This window comes from Nerophis lumbriciformis, linkage group LG11 (assembly GCF_033978685.3).
Source record: "Nerophis lumbriciformis linkage group LG11, RoL_Nlum_v2.1, whole genome shotgun sequence".
Classification (NCBI taxonomy): Eukaryota; Metazoa; Chordata; class Actinopteri; order Syngnathiformes; family Syngnathidae; genus Nerophis; species Nerophis lumbriciformis.
In genome coordinates this window covers 50,255,289-50,280,827 of record NC_084558.2, presented here as the reverse complement: position 1 = coordinate 50,280,827, position 25,539 = coordinate 50,255,289, and the positions used below count along the sequence as shown (strand labels likewise).

Genomic DNA, 25,539 nt, shown 5'->3' with positions numbered 1-25,539 from the left:
CATCAAGCTAAAAATATGTTCTGTAAACAAGCACAGATCTCAGGTCCCTTCATTGGACCTCATTGGACTTGAATCCTCCCCTGGGTGTTGGTGACATCACATCTGTAGCGGCGCTAACTTGGCCTTCGGACATTTCAATCGATCGATCAATGTTTGTTTACAAACCCCGTTTCCATATGAGTCGGGAAATTGTAAATATAAACGGAATACAATGATTTGCAAATCCTTTTCAACCCATATTCAGTTGAATGCACTACAAAGACAAGATATTTGATGTTCAAACTCATAAACTTTATTTATTTTTTGCAAATAATAATTAACTTAGAATTTCATGGCTGCAACACGTGCCAAAGTAGTTGGGAAAGGGCATGTTCACCACTGTGTTACATCACCTTTCCTTTTAACAACACTCAGTAAATGTTTGGGAACTGAGGAGACACATTTTTGAAGCTTCTCAGGTGGAATTCTTTCCCATTCTTGCTTGATGTACAGCTTAAGTTGTTCAACAGTCCGGGGGTCTCCGTTGTGCTATTTTAGGCTTCATAATGCGCCACACATTTTCAATGGGAGACAGGTCTGGACTACAGGCAGGCCAGTCTAGTACCCGCACTCTTTTACTATGATGCCACGTTGATGTAACACGTAGCTTGGCATTGTCTTGCTGAAATAAGCAGGGGCGTCCATGGTAATGTTGCTTGGATGGCAGCATATGTTGCTCCAAAACCTGTATGTACCTTTCAGCATTAATGGTGCCTTCACAGATGTGTAAGTTACCCATGTCTTGGGCACTAATACACCCCCATACCATCACACATGCTGGCTTTTACACTTTGCGCCTAGAACAATCCGTATGGTTCTTTTCCTCTTTGGTCCGGAGGACACGACGTCCACAGTTTCCAAAAACAATTTGAAATGTGGACTCGTCAGACCACAGAACACTTTTCCACTTTATATCAGTACATGTTAGATGAGCTCAGGTCCAGCGAAGCCGACGGCGTTTCCGGGTGTTGTTGATAAACGGTTTTCGCCTTGCATAGGAGAGTTTTAACTTGCACTTACAGATGTAGCGACCAACTGTAGTTACTGACAGTGGGTTTCTGAAGTGTTCCTGAGCCCATGTGGTGATATCCTTTACACACTGATGTCGGTTTTTGATGCAGTACCACCTGAGGGATCGAAGGTCACGGGTTTAGCTGCTTACGTGCAGTGATTTTTCCAGATTCTTTGAACCCTTTAATGATATTACGGACCGTAAATGGTGAAATCCGTTCAACAATTTGCTCACGTATTTGTTGACAAAGTGGTGACCCTCGCCCCGTCCTTGTTTGTGAATGACTGAGCATTTCATGGAATCTACTTTCATACCCAATCATGGCACCCACCTGTTCCCAATTAGCCTGTTCACTTGTGGGATGTTCCAAATAAGTCTTTGATGAGCATTCCTCAATTTTCTCAGTCTTTTTTTGCCACTTATGCAGGCTTTTTTTAAAAACATGTTGCAGGCATCAAATTCCAAATATTTGCAAAAAATAACAAAGTTTTCCAGTGTGAACTTGCAATATTTTGTCTTTGCAGTCTATTCAATTGAATGTAAGTTGAAAAGGATTTGCAAATCATTACCATTTACACAATGTGCCAACTTCACTGGTTTTGGGGGTTTTGGCCTTTCCTTTTAACAACACTCAATAAACAATTGGGAACTGAGGAAACTAATTGTTGAAGCTTTGAAAGTGGAATTCTTTCCCATTCTTGTTTTATGTAGAGCTTCAGTCGTTCAACAGTCCGGGGTCTCCGCTGTCGTATTTTACGCTTCATAATGTGCCACACATTGTCGATGGGAGACAGGTCTGGACTGCAGGCGGGCCAGGAAAGTACCCGCACTCTTTTTTTTTTACGAAGCCACGCTGTTGTAACACGTGCTGAATGTGGCTTGGCATTGTCTTGCTGAAATAAGCAGGGGCGTCCATGAAAAAGACGGCGCTTAGATGGCAGCATATGTTGTTCCAAAACCTGTATGTACCTTTCAGCATTAATGGCGCCTTCACAGATGTGTAAGTTACCCATGCCTTGGCCACTAATGCACCCCCATACCATCACAGATGCTGGCTTTTGAACTTTGCGTCGATAACAGTCTGGATGGTTCGCTTCCCCTTTGGTCCGGATGACACGATGTCGAATACTTCCAAAAACAATTTGAAATGTGGACTCGTCAGACCACAGAACACTTTTCCACTTTGCATGAGTCCATCTTAGATGATCTCGGGCCCAGACAAGCCGGCGGCGTTTCTGGGTGTTGTTGATAAATGGCTTTGGCTTTGCATAGTAGAGCTTTAACCAGAGGTGTGGACTCGAGTCACATGACTTGGACTCGAGTCAGACTCGAGTCATGAATTTGATGACTTTAGACTCGACTTGACAAAATGTAAAAAGACTTGCAACTCGACTTAGACTTTAACATCAATGACTTGTGACTTCACTTGGACTTGAGCCTTTTGAATTGACATGACTTGACATGACTTGCTACTTTCCCCAAAACCCAAAGATGAAAAAGTTATTCGGGAGCGCTCCGTATTTTTCATTGTGTACTTGTCTATCAGCGTTGCGTGTGTCAGCTGGTGTGCTCTCAGTACAACAGCCAATCAAATTAGATCTACTTTGTTTTCATCACACAGCATTCATCCAATCAAATTGCAGGACAATCAACGAAGAAGACATGTCCAAACCACACGCCAGTGAACAAAAAATGATACCTAAAATAATTTTGTTTGGGTATAAAAATTACGAGGTGGTCAACACAAAACGGTTTGCAGTATGCAACACATGCGGTTCGAAAATTACTGATGGAGAGGCAACAACTTCCAACTTCGTCAGGCATTTGAAGTTGCACAAAGAACGGTAAGTTTTGAATGTAAGATAACGTTTATTGGCTAAGTAACGTGACTTTTATTTGCTGTGTAGTTAAATCAGTGAGGCTGTAAACTCACTGCTAACGTTATAACGTTATTGCAAACACGGGAATCTGTTGCAGTTCACTACCTTATTCATACTTTTTGTTCAGTGATTTTTTTTAAGCAGGGTTACGTTAGTCAATATATCACACGTAACGTTAGACGGCGGTCAGCAGCACCGCGTATTTTAGCCACCTAAAAAAAGACAAAAATAGTAAAATAAAGGTCAGTTAAAATGTATACTATGTTATGAATAAGTGTACCGTTTTAGCTAGCTTTCTGACATACTGTTGATTGTTTACCTCAGTGGTCCCCAACCACCGGGCCGCGGCCCGCTACTGGTCCGTGGATCGATTGGTATCGGGCCGCACAAGAAATATATATATTTTTTTTTTTTCTTTTTTTAATTAAATCAACATAAAAAACACAAGATACACTTACAAGTAGTGCACCAACCCAAAAAAACTCTCTCCCCCCTTTTGTTCTGGGCATTGAACATGAAGACTCTTCCTTCACTGTTACGAGTGGCCATGAGAGTCTTGGCAGTGCCTGCCTCCAGTGCTCCAGTGGAGCGAGTTTTCAGCCATGGTGGCATCATACTACGCCCCCATCGTGCACAAATGACTGACAGACTCTTGGCTAATTTGGTCTTTTGCAAATGCAATGCAGCATAGGGCCCTGACATATAAAAAGTACAACTTTTTTGTTATGTTCACGTATATGTCATGTTTTTTCAATGTTAACACTTTTGTACAAATAAGTACATTTGCACTTTATTTTTCAATGTGTTTGTTCTGTAAAGGAATGAGTTAATGTTTAAAATGACTGGTTAATAGTGCTATTATAAAGTGCAATGTCAGCACAATTTTCTTTCCTGCAATTTAAAATGCACTTGTTTTAATAAATAAATACAGCGTTTGAAAAGCATACACAATCTGTGTTAATATATTAGTCTGTGGTTAAAAGGACTTGAAAGGACTCGAAACTCAAAATGCAGGACTTAGGACTTGACTTGAGACTTTCCAGTCTTGACTTTGGACTTGACTCGGGGCTTGCCTGTCTTGACTCGGGACTTGACTCGGACTTGAGGGCAAAGACTTGAGACTTACTTGTGACTTGCAAAACAATGACTTGGTCCCACCTCTGGCTTTAACTTGCACTTACAGATGTAGCGACCAACTGTATTTAGTGACAGTGGTTTTCTGAAGTGTTCCTCAGCCCATGTGGTGATATCCTTTAGAGATTGTTTTTTGATACAGTGCCGTCTGAGGGATCGAAGGTCACGGTCATTCAATGTTGGTTTCCGGCCATGCCGCTTACGTGGAGTGATTTCTCCAGATTCTCTGAACCTTTTGATGATATTATGGAGCGTAGATGTTGAAATCCCTAAATTTCTTGCAATTGCACTTTGAGAAACGTTGTTCTTAAACTGTTTGACTATTTGCTCACGCAGTTGTGGACAAAGGGGTGTACCTCGCCCCATCCTTTCTTGTGAAAGACTGAGCATTTTTTGGTAAGCTGTTTTTATACCCAATCATGGCACCCACCTGTTCCCAATTAGCCTGCACACCTGTGGGATGTTCCAAATAAGTGTTTGATGAGCATTCCTCAACTTTATCAGTATTTATTGCCACCTTTCCCAACTTCTTTGTCACGTGTTGCTGGCATCAAATTCTAAAGTTAATTATTATTTGCAAAAAAAAAAATTTAATCAGTTTGAACATCAAATATGTTGTCTTTGTAGCATATTCAACTGAATATGGGTTGAAAATGATTTGCAAATCATTGTATTCCGTTTATATTTACATCTAACACAATTTCCCAACTCATATGGAAACGGGGTTTGTATATAGCCCTAAATCACGAGTGTCTCAAAGGGCTGCACAAGCCACAACGACATCCATTTTTTTTCTGTTGCCAATTTTACAGCCGAACATTCTAAGGGTAATGTAACTTGGTATTGGACACATGTTAACTGTTAGCATGCTAACGTTATCGTTTAAGTATACTAACATTAGCATGGTAAAACATTTTTTAGCAGATTTCACAGCCGAACACCTAGGAGTCTTATAACTTGGTACTTGATGCATGCTAACTATTAGCATGCTAACACAAACATGTTAACCTTATTAGCCAATTTTGCAGCCGAACACCTCAGCGTCATGCGACTTAGGAATTGACACATGCTAACTGTTAGCATGCTAGCATGTAATTTTTTTTTTTTTTTTGCCAATTTTACAGCCCGACATTCTAAGGGTAATATAACTTGGTATTGGACACATGTTAACTGTTACCATGCTAACGTTATCATTCAAGTATACTAACATTAGCATGGTAAAAAAATGTTTAGCAGATTTCACAGCCGAACACCTGAGTCGTATAACTTGGTACTTGGTACATGCTAACTGTTAGCATGCTAGAGTGCTAACGCTAATGTGTTAACTTTTTTAGCCAATTTTGCACCTCAGTGTCATGTGACTTAGGAATTGACACATGCTAACTGTTAGCATGCTAGAGTGCTAACGCTAATCTGTTAACTTTTTTAGCCAATTTTACACTTCAGTGTCATGTGACTTAGGAATTTACACATGCTAACTGTTAGCATGCTAACAATAACATTCTATCATACAATTTATTTATTTTTTTTAGCCAATTTTTACAGCTGAACACCCTAAGTGTAATATAACTTGGTACTGGTACTGGACACATGTTAACTGTTAGCATGCTAACGTTACCATTCAAGTATACTAACATAGCATGGTAACTTTTTTTTAGCAAATTTCACAGCCGAAAACCTAAGAGTCTTATAACTTGGTACTTGATACATGCTAACTGTTAGCATGCTAGAGTGCTAACACAAACATGTTAACCTTATTAGCCAATTTTGCAGCCGAACACCCCAGAGTCGTGTGACTTAGGAATTGACAAATGCTAACTGTTAGCATGCTAGCATGCACATTTTTTTTGTTGCCAATTTTACAGCCGAACATTCTAAGGGTAATGTAACTTGGTATTGGACACATGTTAACTGTTAGCATGCTAACGTTATCGTTTAAGTATACTAACATTAACATGGTAACTTTTTTTTTAGCAGATTTCACAGCCGAACACCTAGGAGTCTTATAACTTGGTACTTGATACATGCTAACTATTAGCATGCTAACACAAACATGTTAACCTTATTAGCCAATTTTGCAGCCGAACACCTCAGCGTCATGTGACTTAGGAATTGACACATGCTAACTGTTAGCATGCTAGCATGCAATTTTTTTTTTTTTTTTGCCAATTTTACAGCGCGACATTCTAAGGGTAATATAACTTAGTATTGGACACATGTTAACTGTTACCATGCTAATGTTATCATTCAAGTATACTAACATTAGCATGGTAAAAAAATTTTTTTTGCAGATTTCACAGCCGAACACCTCAGTCGTATAACTTGGTACTTGGTACATGCTAACTGTTAGCATGCTAGAGTGCTAACACTAAAGTGTTAACTTTATTAGCCAGTTTTGCAGCCAAACACCTCAGCGTCGTGTGACTTAGGAATTGACAAATGCTAACTGTTAGCATGCTAGCATGCACATTTTTTTTGTTGCCAATTTTACAGCCAAACATTCTAAGGGTAATGTAACTTGGTATTGGACACATGTTAACTGTTAGCATGCTAACGTTATTGTTTAAGTATACTAACATTAGCATGGTAAAAAAATTGTTAGCAGATTTCACAGCCGAACACCTAGGAGTCTTATAACTTGGTACTTGATACATGCTAACTATTAGCATGCTAACACAAACATGTTAACCTTATTAGCCAATTTTGCAGCCGAACACCTCAGCGTCATGTGACTTAGGAATTGACACTTGCTAACTGTTAGCAATTTTTTATTTTTTTTGCCAATTTTACAGCCCAACTTTCTAAGGGTAATATAACTTAGTATTGAACACATGTTAACTGTTACCATGCTAACGTTATCATTCAAGTATACTAACATTAGCATGGTAAAAAAATGTTTAGCTAATTTCATAGCCGAACACCTAAGAGTCTTATAACTTGGTACTTGATACATGCTAACTGTTAGCATGCTAGAGTGCACATTTTTTTTGTTGCCAATTTTACAGCCAAACTTTCTAAGGGTAATGTAACTTGGTATTGGACACATGTTAACTGTTAGCATGCTAACGTTATCGTTTAAGTATACTAACATTAGCATGGTAAAACATTTTTTAGCAGATTTCACAGCCGAACACCTAGGAGTCTTATAACTTGGTACTTGATACATGCTAACCGTTAGCATGCTAGAGTGCTAACGCTAATGTGTTAACTTTTTTAGCCAATTTTGCACCTCAGTGTCATGTGACTTAGGAATTGACACACGCTAACTGTTAGCATGCTAGCATGCACTTTTTTTTTTGTTGCCAATTTTACAGCTGAACATTCTAAGGGTAATATAACTTGGTATTGGACACATGTTAACTGCGAGCATGCTAACGTTATCGTTTAAGTATACTAACATTAGCATGGTAAAAAAAAAAATTGCAGATTTCACAGCCGAACACCTAGGAGTCTTACAACTTGGTACTTGATACATGCTAACTATTAGCATGCTAACACAAACATGTTAACCTTATTAGCCAATTTTGCAGCCGAACACCTCAGCGTCATGTGACTTAGGAATTGACACATGCTAACTGTTACCATGCTAGCATGCAATTTTTTTTTTTTTTTTGCCAATTTTACAGCCCAACTTTCTAAGGGTAATATAACTTAGTATTGGACACATGTTAACTGTTACCATGCTAACGTTATCATTCAAGTATACTAACATTAGCATGGTAAAAAAATGTTTAGCTAATTTCATAGCCGAACACCTAAGAGTCTTATAACTTGGTACTTGATACATGCTAACTGTTAGCATGCTAGAGTGCACATTTTTTTTGTTGCCAATTTTACAGCCAAACATTCTAAGGGTAATGTAACTTGGTATTGGACACATGTTAACTGTTAGCATGCTAACGTTATCGTTTAAGTATACTAACATTAGCATGGTAAAAAATGTTTTAGCAGATTTCACAGCCGAACACCTAGGAGTCTTATAACTTGGTACTTGATACATGCTAACTGTTAGCATGCTAGAGTGCTAACGCTAATGTGTTAACTTTTTTAGCCAATTTTGCACCTCAGTGTCATGTGACTTAGGAATTTACACATGCTAACTGTTAGCATGCTAACAATAACATTCTATCATGCAATTTATTTATTTTTTTTAGCCAATTTTTACAGCTGAACACCCTAAGTGTAATATAACTTGGTACTGGTACTGGACACATGTTAACTGTTAGCATGCTAAAGTTATCATTCAAGTATACTAACATTAGCATGGTAACTTTTTTTTTAGCAAATTTCACAGCCGAAAACCTAAGAGTCTTATAACTTGGTACTTGATACATGCTAACTGTTAGCATGCTAGAGTGCTAACACAAACAAGTTAACCTTATTAGCCAATTTTGCAGCCGATCACCTTAGCGTCATGTGACTTAGGAATTGACACATGCTAACTGTTAGCATGCTAGCATGCAATTTTTTTTTTTTGTGCCAATTTTACAGCCCGACATTCTAAGGGTAATATAACGTAGTATTGGACACATGTTAACTGTTACCATGCTAACGTTATCATTCAAGTATACTAACATTAGCATGGTAAAAAAAAATTTAGCAGATTTCACAGCCGAACACCTGAGTCGTATAACTTGGTACTTGGTACATGCTAACTGTTAGCATGCTAGAGTGCTAACACTAAAGTGTTAACTTTATTAGCCAGTTTTGCAGCCAAACACCTCAGCGTCATGTGACTTAGTAATTGACACATGCTAACTGTTAGCAGGCTAACAATAGCATTTTAACATGCTTTTTTTTTTGTGTGCCAATTTTACAGCCGAACACCTTATGGGTAATATAACTTGGTACTGGACACATGTTAACTGTTAGCATGCTAACGTTACCATTCAAGTATACTAACATTAGCATGGTAACTTTTTTTTTAGCAAATTTCACAGCCGAAAACCTAAGAGTCTTATAACTTGGTACTTGATACATGCTAACTGTTAGCATGCTAGAGTGCTAACACAAACATGTTAACCTTATTAGCCAATTTTGCAGCCGAACACCTCAGCGTCGTGTGACTTAGGAATTGACAAATGCTAACTGTTAGCATGCTAGCATGCACATTTTTTTTGTTGCCAATTTTACAGCCGAACATTCTAAGGGTAATGTAACTTGGTATTGGACACATGTTAACTGTTAGCATGCTAACGTTATTGTTTAAGTATACTAACATTAGCATGGTAAAAAAAAATTTAGCAGATTTCACAGCCGAACACCTAGGAGTCTTATAACTTGGTACTTGATGCATGCTAACTATTAGCATGCTAACACAAACATGTTAACCTTATTAGCCAATTTTGCAGCCGGACACCTCAGCGTCATGTGACTTAGGAATTGACACATGCTAACTGTTACCATGCTAGCATGCAATTTTTTATTTTTTTTTGCCAATTTTACAGCCCAACTTTCTAAGGGTAATATAACTTAGTATTGGACACATGTTAACTGTTACCATGCTAACGTTATCATTCAAGTATACTAACATTAGCATGGTAAAAAAATGTTTAGCTAATTTCATAGCCGAACACCTAAGAGTCTTATAACTTGGTACTTGATACATGCTAACTGTTAGCATGCTAGAGTGCACATTTTTTTTGTTGCCAATTTTACAGCCAAACATTCTAAGGGTAATGTAACTTGGTATTGGACACATGTTAACTGTTAGCATGCGACCGTTATCATTTAAGTATACTAACATTAGCATGGTAAAAAAAATTTTAGCAGATTTCACAGCCGAACACCTAGGAGTCTTATAACTTGGTACTTGATACATGCTAACTGTTAGCATGCTAGAGTGCTAACACTAAAGTGTTAACTTTATTTGCCAGTTTTGCAGCCAAACACCTCAGCGTCATGCGACTTAGGAATTGACACATGCTAACTGTTAGCATGCTAGCATGTAATTTTTTAATTTTTTTGCCAATTTTACAGCCCGACATTCTAAGGGTAATATAACGTAGTATTGGACACATGTTAACTGTTACCATGCTAACGTTATCATTCAAGTATACTAACATTAGCATGGTAAAAAAATGTTTAGCAGATTTCACAGCCGAACACCTGAGTCGTATAACTTGGTACTTGGTACATGCTAACTGTTAGCATGCTAGAGTGCTAACACTAAAGTGTTAACTTTATTAGCCAGTTTTGCAGCCAAACACCTCAGCGTCATGTGACTTAGGAATTGACAAATGCTAACTGTTAGCATGCTAGCATGCACATTTTTTTTGTTGCCAATTTTACAGCCGAACATTCTAAGGGTAATGTAACTTGGTATTGGACACATGTTAACTGTTAGCATGCTAACGTTATCGTTTAAGTATACTTACATTAGCATGGTAAAACAATTTTTAGCAGATTTCACAGCCGAACACCTAGGAGTCTTATAACTTGGTACTTGATACATGCTAACTGTTAGCATGCTAGAGTGCTAACGCTAATGTGTTAACTTTTTTAGCCAATTTTGCACCTCAGTGTCATGTGACTTAGGAATTGACACATGCTAACTGTTAGCATGCTAGAGTGCTAACGCTAATGTGTTAACTTTTTTAGCCAATTTTGTACCTCAGTGTCATGTGACTTAGGAATTTACACATGCTAACTGTTAGCATGCTAACAATAACATTCTATCATGCAATTTATTTATTTTTTTAGCCAATTTTACAGCTGAACACCCTAAGTGTAATATAACTTGGTACTGGTACTGGACACATGTTAACTGTTACTAACGTTACCATTCAAGTATACTAACATTAGCATGGTAACTTTTTTTTTAGCAAATTTCACAGCCGAAAACCTAAGAGTCTTATAACTTGGTACTTGATACATGCTAACTGTTAGCATGCTGGAGTGCTAACACAAACATGTTAACGTTATTAGCCAATTTTGCAGCCGAACACCTCAGTGTCATGTGACTTAGGAATTGACAAATGCTAACTGTTAGCATGCTAGCATGCACTTTTTTTTTTTTTTGCCAATTTTACAGCCAAACATTCTAAGGGTAATGTAACTTGGTATTGGACACATGTTAACTGTTAGCATGCTAACGTTATCATTCAAGTATACTAACATTAGCATGGTAAAAAAAAATGCTTAGCAAATTTCACAGCCGAACACCTAAGAGTCTTATAACTTGGTACTTGATACATGCTAACTGTTAGCATGCTAGAGTGCTAACACAAACATGTTAACCTTATTAGCCAATTTTGCAGCCGAACACCTCAGTGTCATGTGACTTAGGAATTGACACATGCTAACTGTTAGCATGCTAACAATAGCATTCTAGCATGCACATTTTTGGGGGCAATTTTACAACCAAACACCCTAAGGGTAATATAACTTGGTATTGGACACATGGTAGCATGGTAACTTTTTTTTTTTTAGCAGATTTCACAGCCGAACACCTAGGAGTCTTATAACTTGGTACTTGATACATGCTAACTGTTAGCATGCTAGAGTGCTAACCATAATGTGTTAACTTTTTTAGCCAATTTTGCACCTTAGTGTCATGTGACTTAGGAATTGACACATGCTAACTGTTAGCATGCTAGCGTTAGCATTTAAGTTAGACTCGCGCAATTTTCGCGACATTTTGTGTTAGGTTCTAACCCGTATGTCAAGCTGCGGGCCGCAAATGGCAGGTCTTGTTTAATACATCCTTGATATAAATCTTCCGGGCCAGCACATCCCAAAGGTTGTTTTGGACTGAGATCTTGGTATTAGACGCTTGTTTAGAAGAAGGGAAATTGTGATTTGAGTCCACAGGAGCACACGCGGTGACTGCAAACGCATGAGTTACAGTGTTTCCTGAAAGAGTAATGGCAACCAGCTGAGAACTGTCATGGATAAGTTATAAGAGTAACACTCCCCTAGGGGTGCTAGCTAGCCTCATTCGATCCATCTGACGCTCCCCCTGTTGTCTTGTGACGGCTGGCCAGCGTGGAGGCTATTCAGCCTGGCCCCAGTTAGCATCGACTCAGCAATTTTTAGTTTTTTTTTTAAAAAGGGAAAACGCAGCTGTGGGAACTCTGCTGCGGTCCTACTTGGACATGTGGAAAACGAGGGAGCCTCAAGTGATTATTCTGACTCGTGTGAGGTCCGCGGTGTGTCACATAAAAGTACTTGCGGGATATCTGCGGGATTAGGACAAATACTAATGCTAACATTTCGATGGACATTTATAGAAAGTAAATCTTTCTGAACAAAATTGCCTGCAAAAATATTCAGTCAAAGGCTGGACTCCAGACTGAGGCCAAGGGAAAAAAAACTAATAGCCATAGCACACATAAACATGTTACATAGAATCAACAAAACTTGCAACAGAGGGAAGGGAGTGGGAGCTGCTGCTGTATAAGCGCAAGTCAGCCATACATCGCCCCTAAGGGATTAAAGCAGGGGTGCTCACACTTTTTCTGCAGGCGAGCTACTTTTCAATTGATCAAGTCGTGGGGATCTACCTCATTCATATATATCATTTATATTTACTTATTTATGAAATATATGTTTTTGTTAACAAGTTAAAGGTGTTTAATGATAATGCAAGCATGTTTAACACATATAGTTAATATTGTTAATAAATTAAAGGTGTTTAATGATAATGCAAGCATGTTTAACACATATAGCTAATATTGTTAAAAAATTAAAGGTGTTTAATGATAATACAAGTATGTTTAATACATATAGTTAATATTGTTAACAAGTTAAAGGTGTTTAATGATAATGCAAGCATGTTTAACACATATAGTTAATATTGTTAACAAATTAAAGGTGTTTAATGATAATACAAGTATGTTTAATACATATAGTTAATATTGTTAATAAATTAAAGGTGTTTAATGATAATACAAGTATGTTTAATACATATAGTTAATATTGTTAATAAATTAAAGGTGTTTAATGATAATACAAGCATGTTTAATACATATAGTTAATATTGTTAACAAGTTAAAGGTGTTTAATGATAATACAAGTATGTTTAATACATATAGTTAATATTGTTAACAAGTTAAAGGTGTTTAATGATAATACAAGCATGTTTAACACAGTTAATATTGTTAATAAATTAAAGGTGTTTAATGATAATACAAGAATGTTTAATACATATAAGTAATATTGTTAACAACTTAAAGGTGTTTAAAGATAATACAAGCATGTTTAACACATATAGTTAATATTGTTAACAACTTAAAGGTGTTTAAAGATAATGCAAGCATGTTTAACACATATAGTTAATATTGTTAACAAATTAAAGGTGTTTAATGATAACACAAGTATGTTTAATACATATAGTTAATATTGTTAACAAGTTAAAGGTGTTTAATGATAATACAAGCATGTTTAACACAGTTAATATTGTTAATAAATTAAAGGTGTTTAATGATAATACAAGAATGTTTAATACATATAAGTAATATTGTTAACAACTTAAAGGTGTTTAAAGATAATACAAGCATGTTTAACACATATAGTTAATATTGTTAACAACTTAAAGGTGTTTAAAGATAATACAAGCATGTTTAACACATATAGTTAATATTGTTAACAAGTTAAAGGTGGTTAAAGATAATACAAGCATGTTTAACACATATAGATTCCTTTCTTTCATGAAGACAAGAATATAAGTTGGTGTATTACCTGATTCTGATGACTTGCAGTGATTGGAATCAGACAGTGGTGCTAAAAACGTCCGCATTTTCGAATGGAGGAGAAAAAAGTCCTCCTTTCTGTCCAATACCACATGAAAGTGGTTGGTTTTTGGCATCTTATTTGTCCAGCTTCCGTACTCCTTTGTATACACTTTACAAGAAATACATTGTCGGTAAACTCCGTCCGTAGCTTGCTAGCTTGTGCACGCCAGCTTTCTGAGACTCTTATTTTGTTAGCGCAGGCAGGATGAAGCAGAGCTTTTATTGTGCAACTGTGCAGTCGGTCTTTGGAGTTTTGACGACAGGTACGGCGCCAGAGTCTGTTGAAATAAAGTGTTTCTCGCCTTCCAGTCGGTCATTTTAATGAGCTGGCAGCAGCCAGCGTCATCTCAGAAGACCCTCGGGTGCCGTGAATGTCAATCAAGTGACGAAAGTGACGTCATAGTGAAGATTTATGATCGCTCATTTTTAGGACTATTTTTTTAATGCCTGGCTGGTGATCGACTAACACACCCTCCGAGATCGACCGGTAGCTCGCGATCGACGTAATGAGCACCCCTGGATTAAAGCATCGGTTTTGTTCGAAAGCTTGTTAAACAAAGAACATGTTCAGAAACCAGTGGACTTGTGGTTAGAGTGTCCGCTCTGAGATGGGTAGGTCGTGAGTTCAAACCCCGGCCGAGTCATATCAAAGACTATAAAAATGGGAGCCATTACCTCCCTGCTTGGCACTCCGCATCAAGGGTTGGAATGGGGGGGTTGAATCACCAAAAATTATTTCCAGGCGCGGCCACCAATACTGCTCACTGCTCCCCTCACCTCCCAGGGGGTGATCAAGGGTGATGGGTCAACTGCAGAGAATAATTTCGCCACACCTAGTGTGTGTGTGACAATCATTGGTACTTTAACTTTTTAACATAGAATCAACAAAACTTGCAACAGAGGGAAGGGAGTGGGAGCTGCTGCTGTATAAGCGCAAGTCAGCCATCCATCACCCACTAAGGGATTCAAGTGTCGGTTTTGTTTGAAAGCTTGTTAAACAAAGAACATGTTCAGAAGCCAAATTGCCCGCAGTTGGTTGGTTTCCAGAAACTGTTCCCCCAAACAAGCAACCTCAATTGCTATTAGTAGGTATGTGTGTAAAATTTTCTAAATTAATTAACTTAAATGAAACCAGTATAATCAGATTTTTCAGTGATAGAAGGATACTTTTCCTGTGATAAATATTAATTAAAAAAAAATGTTAACCCGGTGAAACAGCACTAGTTAATGGTCAACCTCTTCCATGCAAAGTCATTGGGGCTCCAGACCTTTTTGTTAAAAATGTCAAAACTTTCTTAATATTTACTCCATTTTAAAAATTCAGATTCAGATTCAGAAGTACTTTATTAATCCCCGAGGGGAAATTGAGATTGTCAGCACATGTCAAGACGTGGACTATGGTGTGTTTGTTTTCCCGAGATGCAAGTAAAGCTGGACTGGTCATGGCGTGAAGGTAAATACATATTTATTTATAACACTCAAAAGAAACAAAAAGCGCGCTCAAGACGGAAGTACAAACTTGACTAACGAAACAAAAAGACTTGCACGTGGGCAAAAAACTGTGAACAATTAAACAAAAACACTAACTGTGGCATTAATAGAAAAAACTTACTTGGACAAGGCATGAAGTGCGCAGAGGTAGACAGAGTGTGACAGGGGTATGAATGCGGGATGTCACCAGAAAGACAAACTGAAAACAATGAACTTAAATACTACAGACATGATTAACGAAAACAGGTGCGTGACTCAAAACGTGAAACAGGTGCGTGACGTGACAGGTGAAAACTAATGGGTTGCTATGGTGACAAACAAAAGTGCACAATGAGTCCAAACGTGGAACAGGTAAAACTAATGGGTAATCATGGAAACAAGACAAGGGAGTGAAAAGCCAGAAACTAAAGAGTCCAATAACTAAACAAAACATGACTAAAACAAAACATGATTACACAGACATGACAGCACAATCCAATTCAAGATCATACAAACATTACAGGGAGACAGAAAAACGATCGCTGACGGGTCTGCCAACTTCCCGCGCCCCTTACAAAAAATAGGTGAGAAACAGGTAAACGTTGGGGGGGGGGAGTAAAAAAATATTCAGTCAAAGGCTGGACTCCTGACTGAGGCCAAGGGAAAAAAACTCATAGCCATAGCACACATAAACATGTTACATAGAATCAACAAAACTTGCAACAGAGGGAAGGGAGTGGGAGCTACTTAATATTTACTCCATTTTAAAAAGGTTGGTATTGTTCGAGAGCTTGTTACAATTATGATGTATTTTTTTAATTGATCAAATTCATGAAATTAGCAGACGACGTGACGGAAAATCTAAATAAACTTGATTGGTCCGACTCAACTGTTGACGCGAGTCACATCACAGCGACCAGGAAGAGGAAGTCGGCGCCTCTAAAAAAATGTGCGAATTAATGGCAGCAACACATTGCAAAAAAGTTGTCACAGGGGCATTTTTACCACCGTGTTACATGGCCTTTCCTTTTAACAAGACTCAGTAAAGGTTTGGGAACTGAGGAGACACATTTTTGAAGTGGAATTCTTTCCCATTCTTGCTTGATGTACAGCTTAAGTTGTTCAACAGTCCGAGGTCTCCGTTGTGGTATTTTAGGCTTCATAATGCGCCACACTTGTTGTTCACTATTCTTTATTTATTTTAAATTGCCTTTTAAATGTCTATTCTTGGTGTTGGATTTTATCAAATAAATTTCCCCAAAAAATGCGACTTATACTCCAGTGCGACTTATATATGTTTTTTTTCCTTCTTTATTATGCATTTTCGGCCGGTGCGACTTATACTCCGAAAAATACGTGATTAAGCAGTGGCACAAACATTCATGTCATTTCCAAAACAGAAAGTGCAAGATTGTCAGAGACATTTTAAAACAAGCTATTAGTGCACTTTTGTGCATGATGTCACTAAGATGACATATCAAAACACTAAATTAAAGTGCACTTTTTGTACAGAACGCCACTACAATAGTTTAAAACAAATAAAGTGCACTTTTGTGCATGATGTCACACAAGATATTTCAATAAGTGTCACATAAAAATGAGCTGCATAATAGGAAATCAAATAGTGTATGTCCTTCACTATGTGGTAGGTTCCTGCGGACGTTATCTCCTTCTGTTGTTGACTATTTGTTTCATACGGTGTTGATGCGGAAATGGTTGCTTGGACATTTTGTGGGTGTGGCACCGAACGGAGATGTTGACATGCGGAGTTTCAAGCACTCTTCATTCTCTCGCGGGTGACTTTTCAAATGATGCTACATATTAGCAGTAATGCTACTTTTTGTAGCAACGCTTTTGCCCCACACTTGACAAATTACGGTTGTCTGTTCCAACATATTCCCGCTTGAAGCCAAACCACCGCCAGACGATGGACCCCCTGCTGTTTTTCTTGGGAAGTAATTCTTCCTTCATTTGTTACCAGATTCACACCTTCTCTCTCTCGTATTACCACTCGCACCACAGCTAACGTTACCCATTCCGCTACCTCTCTGCTTCGCGAGGGCGTATACCAGTGACGTGCGGTGAGGTTGATGTCTGGTGAGGCACTGACTTCATCACAGTCAGATTTACAAACATATGAACCCTAAAGAGTATCTTATTCACCATTTGATTGGCAGCAGTTAACGGGTTATGTTTAAAAGCTCATACCAGCATTCTTCCCTGCTTGGCACTCAGCATCAAGGCTTGGAATTGGGGGTTATTAAATCACCAAAAATTATTCCCGGGCGCGGCGCCGCTGCTGCCCACTGCTCCCCTCACCTCCCAGGGGGTGATCAAGGGGATGGGTCAAATGCAGAGGACACATTTCATTACACCTAGTGTGTGTGTGACAATCATTGCTACTTTAACTTAACTTTAACTTTACACATACAAACTGTAGCACACAAAAAAGCACATTTAATTTAAAAAAACGTTATTATGGTCTTACCTTTACTTATAAAATAAGTCCATGAGCCGCTGTTGTGCCTGATTAATGCACCCCCTGACGAGAGTGTTATATCAACTAAAGCCCTCACTTAAACTTTCCACGTGCAAGATTGAATCTATTTAAAAAAGTGTAACCGAGGGTTTATAAATGTCGCCTATACTGTATGAAACTACAAAATAACAAACACGGAGGCTCCAGTTTACACGAGGACCACTTTATTTAACTTCTTTCAAAAACTTCCGCTCCACTCCGTGTCGTCACTTCCGCTCTTAGCGCCTTCAAAATAAGAGCTCAAGGCATATACTGTATAACAGCGCATAACAGGAAATTAACATCACAAAGACGAAAGTCCATAAAAATAGGTTACAAAAGTTATTTAATAAGAAGCCAAAAAGTGCAAAAACGATAATGTTCGTGTTGGAGGAGTTGTGAATTAGGTACACCTGCAGTCTGCAGGTGTACCTAATGTTGTGGCCCTGCAGTCATTCACAACTCCTCCAACATGAACATTATTGTTTTTGCACTTTTTGGCTTCTTATGAAATAACTTTTTTAAATAGATTCAATCTTGCACGTGGAAAGTTTAAGTGTGGGCTTTAGTTGATATAACACTTCCGTCAGGGGTTGCCGTGCATTCTACGGCGGGGGTGCAGGAGGCGAGCCTCAGCCAGTGCGTCTTTTGCAGCCGTTTTATGATCGCTCAGCACAAGAAATACTTTACACACATACAGTTGTTGACAAAATACACTGTACATTATATACCTCAGCTAACTAAACTATGGAAATGTACAATATAATTCATATAGCAATACAGTCTCACTGCACAGCAGGCCAGCAGTTAGCCGAGTCCGTCCATGTTGAGGCACTGAGTGACGTGCCTCGACTGGCTGCTGTTCACCGCACCGTCTCTTCTCAGTACTTGAACGGCAAATGTGAAAATTCAGCGATTTTAAATAAAAATAATCTAAAACGGGTGAAGTTAAATGGAAAATAACTTTATAGTATAATCACTGGATACATATAACAATTTAATAAAAATAAAAAAATGTTTACATTTTTTTTCTTTCCATGATGGCAGGTGAGGCCCCGCCTCACCTGCCTCTAATGACTGCACATCACTGGCGTATACGTATGTGACGTATGTAAGAAGGTGCGCTTGTTTTAAGTCTCTGTGAGGAGAGACAAGAAAGAGTGGTAAACGCCTGTAGTGTAGTGCCCGCAGCTAAAAGCAACTGCGTGAGAACATATACTCCAATATCACCATATAGTCATTTTCTATATCGCACAGAGATAAACCCGCAATATATCCAGTATATTCCCAGCCCTACCTAGTGGTGATGAAAACAACGCAAACGCAGTTTAACTCTGAAAACAGCGGTCCGGTCGCTACTCACCAATGGTTCAAACCTGAAACCATTAGCATTAGCTCGTTCTGTCAGCATTGGCGAGAACTGAATCATAACGTCTCAGCAGGCGAAACTGGAGCTCCAGTTTTTTTTTACAATTTCATTCAAATTTACACACTGACATATGAGGTGAGAGCAAATATTTCCCGTATGAGCTCATGGAACGTTAGAAGCAAAAAGAGGAAAGGGATTATACGAGCCAGCCGAAAGGATTTGGGTCGGATGAAAAACTGCCCACGCCTGCACAAAACATTAAAGACTAGAACTCATGTTGCCTGGCTGAAGTGGCGCTAGTCGGGAGCTAGCTTGTAAACACTGTCTCCCGTTAGCTTAAACAACACTTGTCAAGCCTTCCCATCAGCAGGAATTATGGGTGTGAGACACATTAGGAATGTAATCAAATGTCCTATCGATAGCCTTTGTTTTGGTTTGCTTGCCCAAAGACAAATGTACGCAGAACTTTAATTTCTCCCTTTGCTGCAGTGAAAAGATAGCAGATCTCATACGGCGTGTAATTACTCTTCCAGGCAAAGACTCCAATCTGTAAACTAAAGAAGCTTCTTTTCCACAGAATCGCAATGCTAACGACGCTTACCGCCAAGTCGGTTGAATTATAGCGGGGCTAGAGCGAGGGTCAGCAACCCGCGGCTCATCAGCACCGCCCAAGTGGCTAATGTTTCTGTAGGAGTAGAAACATAACACAAACCTTACTATTAGAAAGCCCATCCATCTTCCTCTCCCCAGCCACTTCGTCCAGCTCCTCCCGGGGGATCCCGAGGCGTTCCCAGGCCAGCCGGGAGACATAGTCTTCCCAACGTGTCCTGGGTCTTGGATGGGTTCCAACCTCATCCATGGTCGCAATCTTTGGGTCGTCACAACAGGACAAAGTCTCGAATACAAGGATCGGAAAGGAAGACCAGGCAGTCTGGCTGAGCTATGTCCATCCATCCATCCATCCATTTTCTTCCGCTTATTCGAGTTCGGATCTCGGGGCTGCAGCCTAGGCAGGGAAGCCCAGACTTCCCTCTCCCCAGCCACTTTGTCCAGCTCCTCCCGGGGGATCCCGAGGCGTTCCCAGGCCAGCCGGGAGACATAGTCTTCCCAACGTGTCCTGGGTCTTGGATGGGTTCCAACCTCATTCATGGTCGCAATCTTTGGGTCGTCACAACAGGACAAAGTCTCAAATACAAGGATCGGAAAGGAAGACCAGGCAGTCTGGCTGAGCTATGTCCATCCATCCATCCATCCATTTTCTTCCGCTTATTCGAGTTCGGGTCTCGGGACTGCAGCCTAGGCAGGGAAGCCCAGACTTCCCTCTCCCCAGCCACTTTGTCCAGCTCCTCCCGGGGGATCCCGAGGCGTTCCCAGGCCAGCCGGGAGACATAGTCTTCCCAACGTGTCCTGGGTCTTGGATGGGTTCCAACCTCATCCATGGTCGCAATCTTTGGGTCGTCACAACAGGACAAAGTCTCAAATACAAGGATCGGAAAGGAAGACCAGGCAGTCTGGCTGAGCTATGTCCATCCATCCATCCATCCATTTTCTTCCGCTTATTCGAGTTCGGGTCTCGGGGCTGCAGCCTAGGCAGGGAAGCCCAGACTTCCCTCTCCCCAGCCACTTTGTCCAGCTCCTCCCGGGGAATCCCGAGGCGTTCCCAGGCCAGCCGGGAGACATAGTCTTCCCAACGTGTCCTGGGTCTTGGATGGGTTCCAACCTCATCCATGGTCGCAATCTTTGGGTCGTCACAACAGGACAAAGTCTCAAATACAAGGATCGGAAAGGAAGACCAGGCAGTCTGGCTGAGCTATGTCCATCCATCCATCCATCCATTTTCTTCCGTTTATTCGAGTTCGGGTCTCGGGGCTGCAGCCTAGGCAGGGAAGCCCAGACTTCCCTCTCCCCAGCCACTTTGTCCAGCTCCTCCCGGGGGATCCCAAGGCGTTCCCAGGCCAGCCGGGAGACATAGTCTTCCCAACGTGTCCTGGGTCTTACCCGTGGCCTCCTACCGATCGGACGTGCCCGAAACACCTCCCTCGGAAGGCGTTCGGGTGGCATCTTGACCAGATGCCCGAACCACCTCATCTGGCTAGGGCATCCTGACCAGATGCCCGAACCACCTCATCTGGCTCCTCTCCATGTGGAGGAGCAGCGGCTTTACTTTGAGCTCCTCCCGGATAGCAGAGCTCTCACCCTATCTCTAAGGCAGGGGTCGGCAACCCAAAATGTTGAAAGAGCCATATTGGACCACAAATACAAAAAAGTAATCGGTCTGGAGCCGCAAGAAATTAAAAGCCTTATATAAGTGTTTTGACGTAAGTGTCTATATTAGCCTACTATCAAAATAACTATGTGTCGCAGGCTGACGCAAATCTTAGTTCACAGAAATGTTGAAATGTAATATTTATTCTAGACTAGGGATGTCCCGATCCGATATTTGGATCGGATCGGCCGCCGATATTTGCCAAAAAATGCGTATTGGCAAGGCATGGGAAAATGCCGATCCAGATCCAGTTTAAAAAAAAACTCCGGTCCGTGTTTTCCTACGCACAGATTCAAATAATACATTCCACTTTTCTGCAACTCCCTACTTCCGTTCCGCATTTTCCAGCACACCTTCAACACATCCACAAGTCTGGATTCTCACGCAGTTGCTTTTAGCTGCTGGCCTTACACTACAGGCTCTTCTCACTCTTTCCTGTGTCTCCCTCTTACAGACAGCGAGCGCACCTTCTTACACACGTCACATACTGTCACGTCATACGTCACATACGTATACGTCCTCTCCCAGCAGAGAGGTAGCAGAATGGCTAACGTTAGCTGCGATGCTAGCGCAGCCGCTAAGGTGCGCGCCTGCTCAAACGTCCTCTGCGCACGACAAATCTATGCCACGCACAAAATCAAATAAAAAAATAAGCGCATAACAATTTTCGACACACGGACACGACAGAGAAAACAGTTTTCGTCATCATTGTTCAAATATTGCGACGTCTGTCGAGACGCTTATCTCCATTCGGTGCCACACGTCCACACCATCAAAATGCCGAGGCAAAAATTTCCACATCAACACCGTCTGAAAAAATTTTTGATTTTTTTTTTAGTTGTGATTTCCTTCTCTGCATGAAAGTTTAAAAGTGGCATATATTAATGCAGTATGAAGAAGAATGTTTTAATGTAGACATGCAAGCCTTGAAAGAAAATGTTGAAAATCAAGACTACATTTCCTGCAAATGGGTGCATTTCTACCCTATATTTTAACTTTAGATTTATTCTCATATCAAACTCTTTTGGCTGTCTTTTTGACACTTACCCTCCACACCCTGGATTATAAATAATGTAAATAATTCAATGTGATTATCTTGTGTGATGACTGTATTATGATGATAGTATATATCTGATAGTATATATCTGTATCATGAATCAATTTAAGTGGACCCCGACTTAAACAAGTTGAAAAACTTATTGGGGTGTTACCATTTAGTGGTCAATTGTACGGAATATGTACTTCACTGTGCAACCTACTAATAAAAGTCTCAATCAATCAATCAAAACACATAGAATCATCATACTGCTGTGATTATATGCATCAAGTGTTCATTCAAGGCTAAGGCAAAATATCCAGATATATATCGTGTATCGCAATATGGCCTTAAAATATCTCAATATTAAAAAAAGGCCATATCGCCCAGCCCTAGTTCAATGATGCCATTTCTGTTTGTCATGTATAATTTTGTCTATTTTGTGTTTATCCTTGAATAAACAGGTCAGTTTCTTGTTACCAACCATTGTGTATTATTCAAACTCCCCTAATTCAGCTGGCTAGTTGTTATCAAGAGTACTAAAACCCTTTTCAACATGATTCTGACAACTAAGTAGGCTAAATAACTTTAAACTTTAATACATGCTCGGATAGGCCAGTATCGGTCAGTATCGGTATCGGTCAGTATCGGTATCGGATCGGAAGTGCAAAAACAATATCGGTATCGGATCGGAAGTGCAAAAACCTGGATCGGGACATCCCTATTCTAGACATTTTTACAAGATTGGAAAACAATAGTAAAACTGCTCAGAGGGTGAGATAACTCCTGGAAATAACTGTCTTAGAATGGCCAAAGGTATAGATGTGTGTCCAAGTTAAAGGAAACGGCAGGCTGTCTTCTTCTAATGGATTAATTACAATCTTTGCAAGCTAAGTAATGTTTGCTGTGGTCTGGAACAACATGGCACACAAACAACTATCAGAAATGCAGCCAGATGAAACATGGAAAAATAAACTAAATACACAGAGCACGTAAGTAAAGGAAATTAAATGAGCTGAAGTATACCTACAAATGAGGCATAATGATGCAATGTGTAAATAGCATGTTAGCATCGATTAGCTTGCAGTCATGCAATAACGTCAACAAAACTCACCTTTGTGCATTCATGCACAGTGTAAAACTTTTGGTGGACAAAATGAGACAAAGGAGTGGCATAAAACACGGCGGCGGAGAAAGTTATAGATACAAACTACTATCAAAATTACTTTATTATGAAAAATGTATATATAATTGGATTTGACGCCTATAACAAAGCTAAGATGTGGATGTTTCGTGCAGATAGCTTTGCATATACTGGATTGCTTTTAGCACCATGGTCCGCCCTGAGATGGGTAGGTTGTGAGTTCAAACCCCGGCCGAGTCATACCAAAGACTATAAAAAAATGGGAGCCATTACCTCCCTGCTTGGCACTCAGCATCAATGGTTGGAATTGAGGGTTAAATCACCACCACCCGATCCTTAAGATCAGCCGATCAGCTGCTGTTGACGGTCCCTGACACAAGGCTGAAGCTTAGAGGTGACAGAGCTTTCGCCGTTGCTGCTCCCAAGCTCTGGAACGACCTACCCCTGAGTGTTAGACAAGCCTCCTCTCTTCCTGTTTTTAAATCTCTCTTAAAAACATAGTTTTATTCCATGGCTTTTAACACTGAGTGATATCCATCCTGCAATGGCGCCCCATAATACACCTGCTGTGATCCTGTTTTTATGTTTTTATTAATTCTATTTTAATTATTTATTTTTTATCGTGTTCTGTTTGTGTTGTGTTGTGTTTGCTCGGTACTCGTTGTATCTTTTAACCTGCTCATTGTACAGCACTTTGGCTACCCCTGTGGTAAATTTTAAATGTGCTCTATAAATAAAGTAAAGTTGAAATCACCAAAAATGATTCCCGGGCGCGGCCACCGCTGCTGCTCACTGCTCCCCTCACCTCCCAGGGGGTGATCAAGGGTGATGGGTCAAATGCAGAGAATAATTTCGCCACACCTAGTGTGTGTGTGTGACAATCGTTGGTACTTTAACTTTTTAACATAGAATCAACAAAACTTGCAACAGAGGGAAGGGAGTGGGAGCTGCTGTTAATGTTCAAAACGTATCAAAGCTGCCCCCACAAGTGTGAACCCCCGAAATTCCATTATTTCCCTTGTTTTGCATCATTAAAAAAAAAAAAAAAAATGTGTGGAATATCAATCGTTACTTACAGTGAGTGAAGTCCAGCTGAGCAGGTTGAACCTAGTCCCTTTAGAACCCTCACACCGCCACAATAAAAGCATCCCAGAACGTTCCTGGAGCCCAACGGTTCGCTAATGTTTGTTGCTGTTCCGACAAAGCTGATGTGCACCAACATGGAGAGAGGCCTGTAAAAAAAAAAAAAAAAAAAAAAAAAAAAATCAATAACCAATAAAAAAAGGAGAGGTCAGGACTTCCGCGCTGATGAAGTGGCCTCCAGTCGCTTGTAACACCTTTATTAGCGCCAGGGTGTCTTTTTACTGGCTTGAAGCTTCAGGCCGCTGCGTTTATGGAGAGCTTTTATGAGGTTCTGCATACAGATTAGTTGTCATTTGTATGCGTTTAACTGTCCTGACAACAAAATGTATTAATGGCTGAAAAGTGTATCACACTGTTTTATTATTGCTGTTTTTTTGATGATCTATGGAAAATAAAGAGCAGGAGAAAAAATAAATGTAAACATTTTTACTTCAAATGTAACCTTCCTCTGATTGTAATCGCCTCAGTTATCAAGGCAGAAAGGAAAAGTCAACACGTTCCATTTCATACAACGTTGCAACAACATGCTTTTTGACAACGTTTGTTCAATTGTCTCGTTGTGACGTTGATTTGAAACCCCGTTTCCATATGAGTTGGGTAATTGTATTAGATATAAACGGAATACATCCATCCATCCATCCATCTTCTTCCGCTTATCCGAGGTCGGGTCGCGGGGGCAGCAGCCTAAGCAGGGAAGCCCAGACTTCCCTCTCCCCAGCCACTTCGTCCAGCTCTTCCTGTGGGACCCCGAGGCGTTCCCAGGCCAGCCGGGAGACATAGTCTTCCCAACGTGT

At 39.9% G+C, this 25,539-nt stretch overlaps 1 protein-coding gene across 1 annotated transcript in view; it reads right to left on the bottom strand.

Moving 5' to 3' along the window:
- Positions 1-24,762, bottom strand: part of LOC133610271 (tenascin-like) — a 225,038-nt gene extending 200,276 nt beyond the window's left edge. The window contains exon 1 of the mRNA XM_072914169.1: positions 24,679-24,762. The gene's annotated coding sequence lies outside the window, so the exon portion shown is untranslated. The remainder of the gene's footprint in view (positions 1-24,678) is intronic.
- Positions 24,763-25,539: the final 777 nt, after the last annotated feature.